At 44.7% G+C, this 17,406-nt stretch overlaps 1 protein-coding gene, 1 non-coding gene and 1 pseudogene across 2 annotated transcripts in view; 2 read left to right on the plus strand and 1 right to left on the minus strand.

Moving 5' to 3' along the window:
• The window catches only part of LOC103692519 (60S ribosomal protein L9 pseudogene), a 1,198,372-nt gene that overhangs the window by 390,268 nt on the left and 790,698 nt on the right, over window positions 1-17,406 (plus strand). The window lies entirely within an intron of this gene.
• Window positions 9,386-9,533, minus strand: LOC120103322 (U2 spliceosomal RNA; annotated as a pseudogene).
• LOC120103202 (U1 spliceosomal RNA) lies at window positions 15,158-15,321 on the plus strand. The gene has a single exon (XR_005505296.1). It is a non-coding gene; the product is annotated as a U1 spliceosomal RNA (small nuclear RNA).

Genomic DNA, 17,406 nt, shown 5'->3' on the forward strand with positions numbered 1-17,406 from the left:
ATTCTTATTGGTATGTGTGTGTGCATGTGTGCCTATGTGTAGTTACATGCACATGAGTGCAATGTCTGAGAAAGCCAGAAGAGATGGTTAAATACTCTGAAACTGGAATTACAAGCAATTGTGAGCTGAATAATATGGGTTCTGGGAACAGAATATGGGTTCTCTGAAAGAGCACAGGCTTTCTTAACCATCAAGCCACCACTCCACAACAAAGTTTTGTTTTGTTTAACAATTTTTATTTTATAATCTTTCTCTGTGTATCGGGGGGGGTAGTTTGTGTGTATGAAAATGTACACGTGAGATGTGAGTACAGGTTCCATGGAGGAGAGAAGAAGAACATAAGATGCCCTGGAGCTTGAGCCCCAGGTATTGTGAGCTACCCAACCTGGGACCTAGTAATTGAACTCAGGTCTTCTGGAACCACTGAGGCATCTCTCCAGCCCTTCTTTATTCTTTCAACAAATATTTAAGGGTCTATTCTATGTTGAGAATTACCTTAGGCCATGAGAATATGTGAGTAAATGTCTTAATCGGTTGTCCCTTGCTGTGACATAACACCTAAGTCTGGATAGAATGAGGTTTATCTTGTCACATGTTTCAGAACTTTAGTAACAGAAATTCAGGTAGTCACATCCAACAAGGGTCTTGTGACACTTAAAATCATGTTGGAAATCAGAAAATGAAGTAGACGCAAGCAGAAGAAACATGAGAAGAGGGGCGTTGGTTTATAATTACCTACTGTCAGGGTAACCACTGCAGTCCCTCAAGAGCAGGATGAGAAACCCACTAGTCCATCCATGACATCTCTGTCCCCATGTCATCAGCTTCCAACACTCCTGCATTGTGAAACCAGGATCCAACACAAGCTTAGATTAGGACAAATTATATTCCAATACAACAGGTTGTTTACTCCAAAGCCAATTACACGGAACAGACATTTTTATGTCTATGCTTTGCCAGGGTCTATTTTATGCCATACATTGTCCCTCGCCCTTAATTCAGTGTCTCAAACAACTTCACACAAAGTTATGAAAAGGTCATTGTGACCATTCTCATATTTCCCATGAAAACAGTCAAAAAGAGGTTTAAGTAATTCCATCAACGCTTGCACAGCTAAAAGGGGCAGGGATTTGAGTTCAGACAAGCTAACCCAATTTACAAAACGCCATTACCATGTTGTACATTGTGATGGAGTTCTAGTTTATTCCTTGCAGACTTCCATTTTGTCCAACAGGTATGTAGCATAGGGTGTCCCTTGGAGAGCCATGTAAGCTGGCCCCATCTTCCTTTTAGCCAACACCACTCACAAACTCTGCATTGCTTACCTCACTTCTGTGGCCTACAGGAACTAACCCTATTAACATAGGCACTTACAGACAAATTCCTGAAAACCATGAACAGCTGCATCCAAAGAATCCACTTGCTGCCGTGATGGACAGAGATACAGAGACAAGCCTCCTCTATAAGCACGCTCATCACAGTCCAACATGCATCATCCAAGCCATGGTGACATCCCAGAATAGTCAGTCTGGGTCTGGAAAGATGGCTCAGCAATTAAGAGCACTTACTGCTCATGCAAAGCATCTGAGTTTGATTCTCAACACTTATATTGGACAGCTCACAACTACCTGTAACTCCAGCTCCAGAGAATCCAGAACCCTCTCCTGGCCTCCACAAGTACTGCACCCATATTTCTCTCTCTCTCTCTCTCTCTCTCTCTCTCTCTCTCTCTCTCTCTCTCTCTCTCTCTCTCCCTCCCTCCCTCTCCCTCTCTCTCTCCCTCCCTCCCTCCCTCCCTTCCTCCTCTCTCTCTCTCTCTCTCTCTCTCTCTCTCTCTCACACACACACACACACACGGACACACATATGCAGATAATTTAAAATAAAATCTTTCATTTAAATTTTCTTTCATTATAAGTATGTATGCCCACCACCTGGGTGGAGTCAAAAGCCAAGTGAGAGAGGACAAAGATGAAGTATTTCTAAACATATAACAAATACTGTTGCGTGTTTCTACGTTGTCTTAAGCTGGCAAGTTAGGAAAATAATGATGGTGGTGGTGGTGGTGGTGGTGGTGGTGGTGGTGGTGGTGGTGGTGGTGTGATGGTCGTTGTGGTGATGATAGCAACTATTGTCATTGTACTATTCCAAAGATCAAATTCTTCTGTGCACTCACCTCACAACTGTAAGAAAAACAAAGTGGTCTATCGACATGCCTCCAGTCCATCTTTGGGATACTGGCACTAAGTTTAAATTAAATAGCAGCTGGCTACACATAAGCCAGCAGTCCTGGTGGAGGTGTGGTCCTGCCCATTGCTGAGGTATCATTATGCCAATCTGTCTCTCCAGCAAGGTGATCTGACAACTTACCAGGACTGTGTGGAGTCTCTTCCTGAGAGGCAAGCACTCTCTGGCAGGCACCAGGCTTCAGCCTTTCCTTTCTCCCAGCATTGAGATTCCTGGGGTAATTCAAATTTCTTGGGGCCAGCTTTTTTGTTTTTCATAGTTGGATGGAGTGGCATAGGTGTTCTCTTTTCTGCAAGAAAAGAAACAGCAGAGCCATTTGCCTTCTGAGTTCACAAATCTTAACCAGCTTTTATCCTTCATCCTTCCTTCCAACACAGGGCCCTAGGGGACAAAAACATGGAGGGGAGCTCAGTGCTTTAGAGTTTTAACACCTCCGTCCATCTCTCCCAAGACCTCCACCCCTGTGGCTTCAACAAGACTATATTTGGCTGACTTCATACTTGGAGAGGCTGTGAGAGAAGTCCTGGGAGATGGGCAGAGCAGCATTATACTAACATTTCCAGTAGACACCAAGGGAAGTGTGCACAGGCGTTTGGACACATGTGGGTTGGGAGGGGTGGTTTGCTTTTGTTTCATTTGTTTTGTTTTCTGTTGGCAGGGTCTGTCTTACCTGAAACTCTCCATGTGGAGCTGCCCAGCCTCAAACTTGCTGTCTCCAGACTGCAGCAATTAACGGTGTACATTGCTACACCTGGCAACATTTGGGATTCTTGTGGCCAAAACTCTGGGTGTTCAGAGGTTTATTGCAGCTTAAATAGTGGGTTTGCTGAAGACTCTTCCTCCATGTGAACTAAGCATGTCAGTAAAACAGCCAGTAGAGGTGAGCACACAGAAATGAAAACAAAGCTAAATCACTTTTCTAAAAAAAAAAGAAAGAAAGAAAGAAAGAAAAAATAAAAGAAAACTCACTGCTAGTGATACCCCACCCCCAAGTCTATGATATTGTGTGTTACTTTTGCACAGTTGCCATAGCAATGCAATAAATATTTAAAAGTCCAACTTTGAGAAGCACGGGCCCTGGATGAATTTGCATAAGGACTACAGTGTCCTCTAGAGGTAGATACTAGTAACGTCACTACTTACCGATGCCAACACCAAAATCCAAAACCCAGGTTATTAAAATGACTTGTTGGTGTTTCTGGAACCTGAAACAGAGGGGCTTAGCCCAGAAGACGCAAAGCTACTGTGTCTCTCCAGCTGTACATATAAACAGAAAGACAGACAGAAGCTCATCTTTTGGATATTGTTTGCCTCCAGCGCCAGAGCAAAATGTATCTTTATTCTTTACTGCATCTCAAATCAACTAAGAGCCATGTCTCTGGGTGGGTCTATGGGAAGTAAGGGGTTTGCAGTTTCCAGGAAGGATTCAATGAAAGAGGGACAGTGTCTTAGTTAGGGTTGTACTGCTGTGAGCAGACACCATGACTAAGGCAACTCTTTTTTTTTTTTTTTTCCCGGAGCTGGGGACCGAACCCAGGGCCTTGGGCTTGCTAGGCAAGCGCTCTACCTCTGAGCTAAACCCCCAACCGACTAAGGCAACTCTTATGAGGACAACATTTAATTGGGTCTGGCTTACAGTTACAGACATTCAGTCCGTTATCATCAAGGCAGGGAGCACAGCAGCATCCAGGCAGGCATGGTATAGGAGTTGCTGAGAGTTCTACATCTTGTTCTGAAGGCAAACAGGAAAGAACTGATTCCAGGTAGCTAGGAGGAGGGTCTTAGAGCCCACAACCACAGTGACACACCTCCTCCAACAAGGCCACACCTCCTCCAATAAGGCCACATCTCCAAAGGGTACGACTCCCTAGGCCAAGCATATTCAAACTACCACAGATAGCCTCCCCCAGAGTGAATAGCCATTTCCAAAAAGTGTGGCTGCTGAGTGCATGGGCTTCATTGCTGCCAACCTTGCTGCCATTCTTACTGATATCAGAACCCAGCTTCTACAGCATTCCTACGTGGACTGAAGATCAGAAGCTCTACACAAATCCTCCAGGCCTTTGATGCCAGACTGAAACTATGAAGTATCCAGGCTATGCACTGGGCAGCTACAAGGTTCTCAGCCTGTAGACAGCCATTATTGGACTACCCAGCCTGTATTGTGTGAGACAATCTAATGAGTCCCATTTGAAATAGATATGTTCTGTTCCTCCAGAGAACCCTAATATAAATGCTGTCTGGGCACACCTGGCCTTTGGCATGGGGCTTTTCTTTAACCAAGAACTGGTGATCCAAAACACATCGCTATAGCCCAGGACTTTGCATATGCTAGGTAATGGAAGGTACAAGTCTACCACTGAGATCCTTGCAGTCCCACAGTGGGCTTTTTAACCCATGGTGTGAGGCAGGCAAGCATGGGAATTAGTTTAGCAGCCTAGGTCTCTAGTGGAAAGAGTTATGCTCTCTCTCTCTCTCTCTCTCTCTTTCTCTCTCTCTCTCTCTCTTTCTCCCTCCCTCCATCCTTCCCTCCTCCCTCCCTCCCTCCATCCCTCCCTCCTTCTGTCTCTCTGTCCCTCCCTCTTCTCATAGTGCACTTGTCAGCCTAGCCCCTTCACCTAACCAATGTTCACACCCTTCCCCAATGTACCTATCAACATGAGAACCCCTGAACCTCGTATGTATATCAGGCCATACATACTTGAGTCTCTTAACAGTACTATAGATTTCTCTGCTCTTAGTAACAGTCTAATTTAGACAGCTTCTAGTCAAATACGTTCCCAGGGTATCCTCTATGAAGATTAAAAGGGGCGGCCAGCATGAACTAATGTCAGGTGCATGTGCAAAAAGGCAAACTGTGTCCTTCAAGTGAACACTCAGAGCTAATCCTTTATTTTCAATGTTAGACCTATGCATAACTGGGCATGCATATAATTAAAGTCAGATGCATTATGGGAAAGGATGAGTTCTGTAGGAAGAATGAGCATATGACTTAATCTATCAATCAAGATACAGAACCTGGACTGGAGAGATGGCTCAGTGGTTAAGAACACTGACTGCTCTTCCACAAGTACTGAGTTTAAATCCCAGCAACCACATGGTGGCTCACAGCCATCTGTATTGAGATCTGATGCCCTCTTCTGGTGTGTCTGAAGACAGCTACAGCGTACTCATATACAAGATACAGAACTCCTCAAGCCACTCCCCACAGTAGCCAGCCCCTCCTTCCTTTAGACCCTATAAGAAAGAGACACCAAGCCATAGCCTAAGATCCTTCAGTATTCTCACTCTTTTGAGCAGCTGTTAATCTTGACGACATATCCTCTGTAATCCATACTAGCCCTTCATTTCTAATAAATTTCTATCCCTTTGCAACTGTGTAGCCATTATTTTCAGTTCTTGTAGTAATAGGCAAAGATCCTAGAAACATCCACTCAGACCCTCCCACCTCTAGGAACAGTTGTTCCAGAGAGTCCATTCTAAAAACAACAGCCAGCTCCCAGCATCCATCACCACGTAATTGCACCCCAGCTACGCAGTAAATCTCCATCTTGCAATGTCTTGGGAGAGGCAGGAGAGAAGGACGAAGCTAGAATTTCCCAATAACTTGTTGTGCTTGGCCCAAAGTATCTGGAGAAGATGCGATGAGGCTCGTGCCCTTTAAGAATGCCCTGGTCTCACCAGGCTATCATGAGGCATGTGCCTGAACCCCTTTCCCCACTGCAACCCATTCTGTGGACCAAGCCAGGCCCTGTATGCTGCAGTGTAAATCCTCCCAACTACCCCAGGCTTGGGAGCAGATCCCTTGGGGTCGCTACCAAGAGCCAAGAATTCTGAGAATTCAGGGTGGAGGGAGCCCTCAAGAAAACAAGTGAGTGACTTGATCCTTGCACCGACACATTTCTATTTTCAGCCTGGGACTGGGCTCATCCCCCTTGGGGAGAAGACCAGGCAGGAGAGAGCAAAGGCCAAAACGCGCATCCAGTTTATTATGGCCTTGAACTGTGTTGACTGTGGAGTAAAAAGAGCTCAAGGCTCTCCTGGGTGTGGACTTCACTTAGAAGAAAGGAGGAGGCAAGCAGTGAGGCGTCAGTTTTGCCTCAGATGGGAACTTGATGGGGTTTCAGACCCATAGGAATGTCCTCCGAAATGAATGTGGCCTTCATTCCGCCACCACACAGCATTTTCTAGCACTGAGTTAGACCCTGGCATAACGAGCATTGTGTCTGTTTTATAGGCCAGGAAAACAGGGCACGGAGAAGTGTCTGATGTGGATGATAGGAGCTGGGGGAGCAGCTCATGGTAGCACCCAAAACCCAAGGTTTGCCCCATAGCACTTCATAAACTTGGGCATAGCGGTGTGTAACTCTAATCTCAGCACTTGGAAGTGGAAGAGGATGAGAACTTGGAGGTCATCCTTGGCTATCTGGGGAATTTGAGGCCAACCTGGACTGAATGGACCCTGTCTCAAAAGAAAAAAGAGAAAGGAACAGAAGGAGGTGTAATTTGGTAGCAAAATGTCTGTCCAGCGTCCAACTTTCTTTGCTGATATTGTGATATACAATACTTAAACGCAATTTAAGGAAGGAGGAAAAGTTTATCAATAAATACATTTTTATTTCACATGTGCATGTGACATGTTTGTGCCTGAGTGTGTATGCACGCAATGTGCATGCAGGAGGTCTCTGGAGGCCAGAAGAGGGCAACAGATCCCCTTGAACTCGAGCTACAGATGGTTGTGAGCCACGATGTGGGTGCTGAGAACTGAACCCAGATTCTCTGCAAGAACAAGTACTCTTAACCACTGAGCCATCTTTCCAACTCCAAACTTCAGAGTGAACATCTCCTTTCTATTCCCGTGTCCTTCGTGGTTTTCTGTCTTCACCTCTGGATCATGGACACATGCCACCATTGTCATCTAATTCTATTCTAATCTCTGTCACTAACATCATGACATCTAATCAATTGTTTTAGTAATTTATTTATTTTTATTTTATGTACATTGGTGTTTGGACTACATGTATGTCTGTGTGTGGGTGTCCTATCCCCTCGAGCAGGAGTTACAGACAGATGTGAGTTGCCATATGGGTACTGGTCCTCTGGAAGAGCAGTCAGTATCCTTAACCACTGAACCATCTTGCCAACCCAAGCACATTGTCATCTTTTATTGTTTGTTCATTTGTTTGTGTTTTTCAAGAAAAGGCTTCTCCCAGGCTGTCCTGAAATTCACTGGCTTGGCTTCAAATTCACTGAAATTTGCCTGCCTGTCTCCTGAGTGCTGGAATTAAACATGTGTACCACCTCTGTCCTATTCCTAATTAGTATTTTAAAGATCTGTTTACTTTTATTTATGTGTGTGTGTGCCGTGAATGTGGGAACCAACAGAAGCCAAAAGAGAGCTTCATATCCCCTAGAACTGAAGTTACAGAACCTTGTGAGTCCTTAAAGTGGATGCTAGGGAATGAAACATCTAGAAATGGATCTTGTGGAAGAGCAGCAAGCACTTAAATGTTGGGCCATATCTTCAGTCTCAGATTTACTTTTTTCTTTGTTTGTTTGTCTGATTGGTTGGTTGGTTGGTTTGATTTCTTTCAAGACAGGGCCTTACTATTTAACTCTGGCTGCCCTGGAACTCCTTGTGTAGATCAGACTGGCCTCGAACTCAGAGATCTGCCAGCTTCTATCACCCAAGTGCTGGGATTAAAGGCACGCCCAGCTCTACTTTTATTATTTTTAATTGTGTATACATCTGCATGTGGGTATGTACACATGAGTGTGGGACAGTAGACTGTGCCAGGAAACTCTATAAGGTTGAGTGTCTTTGGCTCCCAGATACCCACCTGAGATGGTAGGCGGCTCCTTGATCCCTGCCAGATTCCTGGCCTGGAACATGTGCCACACTAAACATGACCTGTGGTCGCATAGCCCAAAACAGAGTTCTCCATACTAGTCAAGTATCTAGAGGTCCTGAGGGTTTAGCTAATGAGCTTCCCTTCCCAGACATTCTTCCTACAAAAGGTATTTAATCTCTGGTCCACCCTAAGAAGGTAGCATGCACCCATTTCCCACGACCAGCAATCAATAAACAATTTGGAACCAATGACTCTCTTTTATCAAGAACCACTGTGAGGAGCACAGAGAAGGCTTTTGACTACTGAGCCACACTCTGTCTAAACCTCCAGCAGAAAGCCCTTCTACACTCTCAGACATCAAGCTAAGGACAATCACCAATGAGCTAAGCTGGAGTTCCCATTTCTCCAGCTCGTCATCCTCAGTCAGTGGCTTCCAACTCCTCAAGACCCAGAGATGCCTGGACGTCCAGGAGTTTGAAAGTCCCCTATCCCAGCTTCATATCAGACCTGTAGACTCCTGATCCTTGGTTCCTGACTCCTCTGTGTGGTTTTCCAGCAGCAACTAGATGCCCAGGAGCTTAGAAACCCCAGCTTCGGCTCCACCCATCCTAGGCTGTATTTTCCCACCCCCACCCCCACCCGGGGTTGGTGTCTCAGTGCCTCCCTGTAGGCCAGCGGTGCAGGATAAACACAGTCAAGTGCTCCCTGAGTTTCCACTCCCCAGCAGCGCTTCTATACCTCAGCAGTGTGGCAGAACATGGATACACGCATAAGTACAGGTGTTCATGGGGGTTTGACACATCAAATACACCGGAGCTAGAGTACTCATAAAGCTGTGAGCCACCTAGGTATAATGGGCACAGGTATAAACCTAGCACTGAAGACATAGGAGAACTCTAGAGGCCTGCCAACCTAGCTGAAATGGCATGTTCCAAGTCCACTGAAGAAACCCTATCTCAAAATTTAAAAGGTGGAGAAGTAGAAAGGGAAGATATCCTGAAGCCAACCTCTGGCTCCGCACGTGTTTTCGAGGGCAAGCATACCTGAACACACATGTGCTCAACACACATACATACACAGGAAAACAGAAATAGTATCTCTATACCATCAAACTTAACAGGAAAGCCATTTAAAGAACAAGACATATCTTAGTTCCTTGTGAGCAGAGTTTTATCTTATCAGATTGTAGGCCCATCCAAGACACCTCTAAAGGGAGCTGGCGGGATGGCTCAGTGATAAAGAGCACTGGCTGCTCTTCCAGAGGCTCTTAATCAATTCCCAGCACCCACATGGCAGGTCAGACCTGTCTGTAACTGTAGTACCAGGGCACCTGATACCCTCACACACATCTACCTGCAGGCAAAACAGCAAGGAACATAAAATAAATTATATATATTTTTACACTTGATCTTAGCCAAAAGGCCGAGAAGCGATTATATATATATTTTTAAATGGGGGAAAAAACAACCTAGACATCTCTGGAGCCATCCTACAATCCAAATCATGAGAGAGAGAGAGAGAGAGAGAGAGAGAGAGAGAGAGAGAGAGAGAGAGATCTCTTAGCAACCCTTTGAGATGTGACCTAAGAGTCACCCAAATGTTATATATGGTTTCTGCTGAAATATGTTGGAAAAGTTTTCCAGGAGAAGCCATGTCTATGTTGTACTTGTACTTGGTATGCTTAAAGCCCATGTTTTTAAAACCTCTGTGTAGTGTGTATGTGTGTGTGTGTGTGTGTGTGTATGTGTGTGTGTAGATGTGTGTATTATATGTGTCCATGTACATCTGTATATAATATATGCATGCAGGTGCACCCATGGAGACCAGAGGCAGTTGGTTTCTGAGTGTCTCCATCAGTCATCTTCCACCTTAGCTTTTGAGGCAGCATTTCTCAGTGACCTGGAGCTCACCAATTCAGGTAAGCCCTGCTGCCCAATGGATCCAAGAGATCTGCCTTTCTCCATCTCCCCATCTCTGGGATTACACGCATACCACTTCCCCCAGCTTTTACATAGTGCTAGGGATCCAAACTCAGATCCCTTTGCTTGCATGGCAACTGCTTTCCTCACTAAGCCATCTGTTTCCAGCCCCTAAAGGTCAACTGTTAATAAACTCTAATTCAGTTTCAGTCTGGCTCAGCCTGAACTTGTTTTCTGCAGTGAAATGCATGATTTCTTTCCCAGTCTTTTAACTCTCTAATTGATGGAGGAGAAAATGGACCTGTTCCTGCACCTCTTGGTGACAAGGACACAGCTCCACACTGCCACCCTCAGAACCCTGGGAAGTTACCTGTGGTTTGGGGGGGGGGGGGGACTTCAAGTTAGAGCAAACTGGGTGATCATATATTTGTTCCAAGCCTGCTTTCTTTTTCTAGTGCAATTAGCCTGTGACACACTAAGGTTTATAGAGCTGTATTTGCAGTGACTTTAACACTGAAAGGAATGTCAAAACTAACCACTGTGGAATAGAGCTGGAGATTATTGGAGATATTTTAATATAAGCTTAAGAGTGGGTGCTCAGAACAAAGTTCAGCACACCCAAGTGAGGTTATGTGCTTCCCAAGAGAGTATGGGAAAGTAGGACACATCCAAGTGTGAATACAGGCTCCTCAGGAGAGAAGGAGCAATGAATTGTCCCAGCATCTGTGCTGTTTTGTAATTCTCAAGTTATATCCCTAAACATAGCTAAGGAACTATTTTCCCTCTTTTCTCTCTCATGGTAAGAGATCTATGTGAGGTGGTTCTGAATGGACTTAGAATAAGCAAAGATGAACAAAATGCCATGGGTGTTGCATGACGGTTTCAGTGTGTGTCTTTCCCACGAATGAGGTTTCTAGGGTGGGTCCTCAGAAAGTTCAGGCTTACAGCTATGAATAGGAAACGGCCTTGAAAGGCTGATTTTGAGATGGAGCATCAGAAGCCATCTAGGAAAGGATAAAGGCATGCAAGAGAATTTTCTAGAGATGTTCCACTTTTTTGCATTGCCTGCCATGGGTAAGCTCTAAGAATACATGGTCCTTAGAGACTTCATCCCAGGATTGCTTCTTGCTGCTGATACACCTTTCCTGTCACTATTACATAGCCTAATGATTCCTGGGCATCAGCCCACCCTAGGGGGTAGATTTTCTGCAGATCAACATGAAGATGTACTTATGTAGTAATGCTCTGTAGACAAATTGATGATTACATAATCCCTGATGATTTTATAGAATTCTTAAATTTATACAAGTAATTTCAAGTCCCCTATAAAATAAAAGCTGCAAATACAGCTCTATAAACCTTAGTGTGTCACAGGCTAATTGCACTAGAAAAAGAAAGCAGGCTTGGAACAAATATATGATCAAGTGAAACTTTCCTTCTAGGGTGGGTAAAAGGCCTCTGTCTGGTAACTAAATGCCATAAACTGGGAATGGACAATTTATTGTAGGTACAAGGTCAGAAAATAAAATATTGACTAGTTTGTCTATACAAAACTTCAGAATAATAAGACACAAGGCAGGTGATTTGTCTCTTGACAAAGCCAGGCTAACTCATGACTTAAAAATTATTGCTTTAAACTTATAATGAACTCATGGGGGGCTAGTAACAGATAATGAATGTTTAGTCAGCTACTACTCTTAATGGAAAGGCATATAAACAATTCTGCTGTTCTTCCTTAAGTCTTATCGATTTATGACATGAATTATTGCCTTAAACTTACTATGAACTTATTGGAATGTTAAATTTCTAAAGTATTTAGAAAATCATGTGATCAAGTATCCTGCTGTAATGATTATACTTTATAGTTGTATGAGGTAATTTTTTAGAAAGAGTATATATACTGACAACAGAAAATTAAGGTGTTGGAACTTCTTTTCCTGCTTCATTCAGAGTGAGTGGGTGTTCATTGTGCATGCATGAATTTTCTCTTTTTTTCCTTCTTTCACTCTTTCTTTTTCTTTTTTTCTTTTCTCTCTGGTTCATAAAGAGTTAATGAACTTCAAGCCTCTCATGTGGCCAGTGAGGAGCCCCAGAGCCAGAGAAAAAAGAGCCCCAGCAACTAAAACTTCTTTATTGACTCCCCTGCTGCTAACAGCAGGAGTTAATTGTCAGAAACCAGTGGCAGTTAGCCACAGAATAGTCAGAAACAAGAGACTTTTAGTCACAAAATAGTAAGAAAGAGTTACAAGGCCACAGATCACCAGTGTCCTACCTCAGAACCAAAGAACCTTTAAAGGCTGGCAATGGAATTCTGTTCCACTACAATAGGAGGCCCCAGCCATAACTACAGACACCTGGGTGAAGGGCTTCTCTCTTTGTCTTGTATCCCTCAAAATTTTCCTCTCCTTTTTCATCCTACCTGACTTTCATGAAGCCTGAGTTTTATTCCTAGCATAGCATAAACTGAGAACAGTGGAGCAGACTTGTTATCCCAGCACTTGGAAGATATAGGCAGGAAGATTGAAAGTTCAAAACCATCCTCCCCTATATAGTGAATTGGAGGCTATCTTGTGTTACCAAAAGAAGAGGAGGAAGAAGAGGGGGAGGAGGAGAAAGGGGGGAGGAGGAAGAGGAGGAGGAGGAGAAAACAAAGAAACAAAGAAAAAATATGATGGTTAGATCAACAGCTAAAGCTCTTGCTGTTCTTCCAGAGGACCAGAGTTCAATTCCCAACACCCACATCAGAGAGCTCCAAAGAACTTCTGTAACTCTAGCTCCAAAGAGTATGGCACCCTCTTCTGGCCTCTATGTGTATGTGTGCACATCCATACACATTGACACATGAAAAATAAAATGTATATAAAGGTGAAGGGTACTTTAAACTCCTTCTTCTGTTTTTACAACTTTTCTGAAACTTTAATACTGAGTAAGGAGAACTAAGCAGCAGGTAAGTGTCTAGGGGGAAATATGGCAGGGGCGGGGAGGGAACTGAAGAAACAGTAAACACCAAGTGTCAGGTGATGGGCCATGTTCTTAACAACAACCCTACAAGATAATCAAAACTCATCTTAAACCTGAGGAAACCAAAGCATGTGATGTCTAGCTAAATAAAAATATTTTTTAACCTTAAAAAAGTATTATGGGCTGGGGTTGGGGATTTGGCTCAGAGGTAGAGCGCTTGCCTAGCAACCACAAGACCCTGGGTTCGGTCCCCAGCTCCGGGGGAAAAAAAAAAAAAGTATTATGGGGGCTAAAGAGATGGCTCAGCAGTTAAGAGCACTGACTGCTCTTCCAGAGGTCCTGAGTTCAATTCCCAGCAACCACATGGTGGCTCACAACCATCTGTAATGGGATCTGATGCCCTCTTCTGGTGTGTCTGAAAATAGCTAGTACACTCATAAATTAAATAAATCATTCTTTTAAAAATATTATGGGGTAAGCTGGGTGGTGGTGATGCACTCCTTTAATCCTAGCACTTAGGAGTCAGAGACAGTTTTATCTCTGCAAGTTCGAAGCCAGCCTGGTCTACAGACTGAGTTCCAGCACAGCTGCATGCTGCATGACTATGGTAGGAAAGAAGACTGACCTGGACCTTAATTAATGGACACCTTCAGTTAACTTCTTTTGTAGGGAGAAGGCCACAAGTTCTTTCTACCTTTTTTTTTTTTTTTTTTTTTTTGGTTCTTTTTTTTCGGAGCTGGGGACCGAACCCAGGGCCTTGTGCTTCCTAGGCAAGCGCTCTACCACTGAGCTAAATCCCCAACCCCTACCTTTTATTTTTTTAGACAGGGAGGAATATCTGTGCCATGCAGACATCTGTCTACATACCAATATGCTCATCACGTAAACAAAAGGCCAGTCTGAATTTCACTTCCCTCCTTTTTCTGAAGTCATTTGAGGTTTACTGAGGCAGCACCAACTTCTAGAAAGACCTGCCAGGTGGGGCAGCTTCCAGTTATTCACACTCTGTCTGTCCCACTTAGCTGCCTTTCAACCAAATCAGCCTCAGGAATATCCTTAGAGAGAAAGGAGTGAGGGTAGACAGGTAACCATCCATACCGTCAAAACCTGTTATTTTCTCTCTGTCTCAAAGGCCTCAGTTCCTCACAGCCCCACAGACACCAACATTCACCTGGAAAGAAGCAGAGACCCTGCTGTATCTGAGCAGTGTTTTTATAAACTCATGAAAAGAGGCTTTATTGGAAAGAACTTAGGCAGGAGACGGGCACAGGGCCTGCGACACGTCTGGTGGTTTCCTGTGGGTTCCTGGCAAGCAGTGATCATTAGCAGATTCTGTTCTGGGCTCAGGACTGGCTCCAAGTGACGGGGTTTTATGGGACTTATGCTCTTGCTAAACACAGCATTATAGGATGGATTACATGGTTCTGAGGAGCAAAGGGCCTGGCTCCTTCTCTGACTTATTTTCTGAAGTTTGTAGAGGCTTCACGGTTAGGGCCTCTGTAACCTTACACCAGGACTCCTGGTCTTTTTTAAAGCCTACTTTTTTGAAAAAAATAAAAAACAAAAAGTAAATCACTAGAGATAAAAAGAAAAACAATCACTAGGTGGATGTTTTCCAACAGCTCGGTGTACAACACTGGTGATTTGTACATAAGAAAGGTATTTGAATAGAGAGACTGCATGCAGTGGTCTGGGTGTAGCTCATTTGACAGAGTCTTGCCTAGTACACATCAAACCCAGCAGCACATGAACTGGGTGTAGTGACACACACCCATAATTCCAACACTCAGGGTGCGGAGGCAGGAGGAGTGGAAATCTCCAGCTGCACAATAAGTCAGACACACACACACACACACACACACACACACACACACACCCAAGAAGGGGGCAGGGGAGGAGGAAGAAAGATGGGGAGGAAATCATAAACAGTGCTGTTATCAAGAGAGGGGCAGAAGGCTAGAGAGGTGACTCAGGAGTTAAGAACACTTGCTCTTGCAGAGGACTGGAGCCCAATTCCTAGTACTCACTTGGTGGCTCACAACCATCTGTAACCCCAGTTGCAGAGGATCTGATGCCCACTGCTGACCTCCAAGAGCTCCTGGTGCACATACATACGTGCAGGCAAAACATTCATACACAGAAAAAATAAATAAGCCTAAAAATAAAAAGAAACAGGCAATACTTACCTGGCAGGGGAGATACCATGATCACGAAGGTGGTTTTCCCAGGGCGAGGCTTATCCATTGCACTCCGGATGTGCTGACCCCTGCGATTTCCCCAAATTCGGGAAACTCGACTGCATAATTTGTGGTAGTGGGGGACTGCGTTCGAGCTCTCCCCTGGCCAAAAAAAAAAAAAAAGAAAGAAAGAAAAGAAACAGGCAGTGTTAACAGGCTGCCAAGTCCTGCATTCTTTTTTTTTTCTCTGTCTGCAGGTATGTGCATTCATGTGTGGTTATGTGCATGCATGTGTGGTCATGAGATGCATGTGTGGTCATGAGACGCATGTGTGGTCATGTGGATGCATATATGTGGCCATATGCATGCATGTGTGGTCATGTGGATGCATTTATGGTCATGTGCATGCATGTGTGGCCATGAGGATGTGTGCAGAATTGGAGGAGGATACTTTGAATCAAACCTCAGCTAAAACCTCCATATCTGTTACTCCTTGTCTCCATGACCTTAGCTGAGTTCTTCAACCTCCTTCCCACTGATGCAAGATGGGTTACAGGCCCTTCCCCAAGGGAACTATTCCACTAAGTGAAATTAAGTTAGCAACTAAACAAACATAATTTTTGTATCTTGTTACCTTAGGTGCTTCATCGCTATAGATGTGGGGAAATGGCCTTCTGCCATGAATTGATGAATGTCTCCATAGGCTGGTGTGTCAGTGGTTTGACCCCGATGGAGGTGCTATTGGGTGGTGATGGGCCTTCAAAAGGTAGAGGCTAGCGGGAGCCTCCTAGCTCACTTGGGAGCATGCCCTCAAACTGTGAGACCTAGAGCTCGCCTGTCTGTCTTCAATGCTTCTTAGCTCATGCAGGTAGCTCTTTAGGTAGCTCTCTGAACATAATGTTCTACCCTCTCCAGAGGCTCTAAGGTGACCACTCCAAAGCTGTGAGGCAAAATACTTCGGGACAGCCATACAAAGCGGGCTAAAATAACTTCTATTCCCAAGGAAGTAAATTTCAAATATAAAAGTTTGTAAGTAGACACCCGCGGATCCCGGCCCGCAGCAGCTCTCTGCCACCAAACCCCGTGGGAGAGAGACCTCACCGCCTGATCATGTGGGCACTCCTGAGGCTGCAGAGCGGAGGAGACCACCAACACTGCCCACCCCTGCCCACATCCCTGGCCCAAGAGGCAACTGTATAAGGCCTCTGGGTTCCCGTAGGGGAGGGCCCAGGAGCGGCAGGATCCCTGCGCCTGAGACACCGCCGGAACCTGAAGGAAACAGACCGGATAAACAGTTCTCTGCACCCAAATCCCGTGGGAGGGAGAGCTAAATCTTCAGAGAGGCAGACACGCCTGGGAAACCAGAAGAGACTGCACTCTGTGCACATCCAGACGCCAGAGGAAAACACCAAACGTCATCTGGAACCCTGGTGCACGGAGGCTCCCGGAAAGAGCGGCACAGATCTTCCCAGTTGCTGCCGCCGCGGAGAGGACTTAGGCAGTACCCCACGAGCAAACTTGAACCTTGGAACCACAGGTAGGACCAACTTTTCCCCTGCAAGAAACCTGCCTGGTGAACTCAAGACACAGGCCCACAGGAACAGCTGAAGACCTGTAGAGAGGAAAAACTACACGCCCGAAAGCAGAACACTCTGTCCCCATAACTGGCTGAAAGAAAACAGGAAAACAGGTCTACAGCACTCCTGACACACAGGCTTATAGGACAGTCTAGCCACGGTCAGAAATAGCAGAACAAAGTAACACTAGAGATAATCTGATGGCGAGAGGCAAGCGCAGGAACCCAAGCAACAGAAACCAAGACTACATGGCATCATCTGAGCCCAATTCTCCCACCAAAGCAAACACGGAATATCCAAACACACCAGAAAGGCAAGATCTAGTTTCAAAATCATATTTGATCATGATGCTGGAGGACTTCAAGAAAGACATAAAGAACTCCCTTAGAGAACAAGTAGAAGCCTACAGAGAGGAATCGCAAAAATCCCTGAAAGAATTCCAGGAAAACACAATCAAACAGTTGAAGGAATTAAAAATGGAAATAGAAGCAATCAAGAAAGAACACATGGAAACAACCCTGGACATAGAAAATCAAAAGAAAAGACAAGGAGCTGTAGATACAAGCTTCACCAACAGAATACAAGAGATGGAAGAGAGAATCTCGGGAGCAGAAGATTCCATAGAAATCATTGACTCAACTGTCAAAGATAATGTAAAGCGGAAAAAGCTACT

This window comes from Rattus norvegicus, chromosome 5 (assembly GCF_036323735.1).
Source record: "Rattus norvegicus strain BN/NHsdMcwi chromosome 5, GRCr8, whole genome shotgun sequence".
Classification (NCBI taxonomy): domain Eukaryota; kingdom Metazoa; phylum Chordata; class Mammalia; order Rodentia; family Muridae; genus Rattus; species Rattus norvegicus.